Genomic DNA, 1,799 nt, shown 5'->3' with positions numbered 1-1,799 from the left:
CTGCTCTCACCCATGTGGGGATCTGTTGCTTTCAGCCCATAGCCTTGGGGTGGGATGCTTCAGAACCTAGACGCGTGCAGGGCTAGGAGATCCTGTGGCACTTCTCCCTTTCATTTAACAGGGACCCCAAGGCCTCAGGCCACTTGCCTGTAGGGCTCTCGGGGAGAAGGGAACAGAGCCCCAGCATGTTTGGGTGACTGATTCGAATATGTGACTGCTGAGTGAATTTGTGTCCAGATCTGCAATTGTGTTTAAGGCTGGCTCGCTCTCATGCAAAGTAAATAAATAATTCTCACCTGTGAAATCAGGGCTACTCATATCAAGAGGAATGATGGGAGGGATGGGCGAGGCTTAAGGCTAGGACATGTCGTCCTGGCCCCTTACATCTTCCACATCCCTTTGGGGGAAACCCCTCAACTTTGTTCCAGGTTGTGGGGAGGCCAGGCTGGGTTGGCTCTTGTAGAGGAGTGGGTGGGTGGACAGTTTCAGGGCAACCAGATCTGGTCACAGGCTGCTTTGGAGACTTTGGCATAGTTCCCTGAATAGCTACTCGCTGAGGCCCTAGAGGCTGAATCCTTAATGCCCTCTGGGGTTACCTCAAGATGAGTTCTTTCTTGGGGGTACTTTTGGCTATTTTGAATTGAGTGAGCCAAGGACTGGGGACCTAAAGTTTGTGGGAAGTTCAGGTTGGGGCTTATAGGGGCCATATTATACAGGCCCATATTTCTACATGGTATGGCAGCCAGAATTTCAGGCCACAGTGCACCTGCCACACAGGGGTGGTTACCTGGCCTTTGGAGACATCCTAAACAAAGGGTCAGGATATGCTAATGTCGCTCTGCTCCTTCTCTGTAATTGGAAGGTCGCCTGGGAAGGAGGTGTTAATTCAGTCTATGTGACAGAGACCTACAGAGCGGCCATAGATAGGAAGACGTGACAAAATGGGCATAGAAAAGTGTGGACGTGACCACAGTCATTCTCCCAGCTACCTAGGAAACAGAATGCTAACGAACGTCTCCTTCAGTTTACGTTTTGGTATAAAAACTGTTTGGAGATTAAACGCGGGTGAAAATTTCAGGATGTGAACTCAGGGTTTCATGAGGGACCCTGAAAACTCCCTCCTGATAAAGTCGTGTGAGTTATGTCTTTATTCCCACACCTCCCCTCTGGATCGAAAAATAATTTATGGTCCGGGCTTGCCATGGACCGCGACAGGGGCTCATGATCTTTTGGCTTCTCCTAAGAGGTGGTAAGTAGTTCAGCCTGAGTGTAGACATATTCTTATTGGGTCTCTCCATCTCTCTATGCATTTACCCACCCTTCTGATGGGATAGTATTTCCCCTGTCCATTCTCGCAGATGTCCATCAATGCGTTGGTTCACACAAAATATCCACCATGGCTCTCTCCATCATGTCTGATGCTTCATCAGTGCACCTCTCCATCTGTCCACTGACTGACTCACTTGCATTCCATCCATCCATGCATCCATCCATGCATCCATCCATGCATCCATCCATGCACCCATCCATCATCCATCCATGCATCCATCCATCCACCCATCCATCCATCCATGCATCCATCCATGCATCCATCCATCCATCATCCATCCATCCATCATCCATCCATCCATCATGCATCCATCCATCCACCCCATCCATCCATCCACCCATCCATCCATGCATGCATGCATGCATGCATCCATCCATCCACCCATCTACCCTACCCACCCATCCAGTTTCTTTCCCTCTCTCTCTCTCCCTTCCTTCCTTCCTTCCTTCTTTCCCTCCCTCCCTCCCTC

This window comes from Microtus oregoni, unplaced genomic scaffold, assembly GCF_018167655.1.
Source record: "Microtus oregoni isolate MIOR12 unplaced genomic scaffold, Mior012 000015F_ref0000493, whole genome shotgun sequence".
Taxonomy (NCBI): domain Eukaryota; kingdom Metazoa; phylum Chordata; class Mammalia; order Rodentia; family Cricetidae; genus Microtus; species Microtus oregoni.
This window is presented reverse-complemented; position numbering follows the sequence as displayed.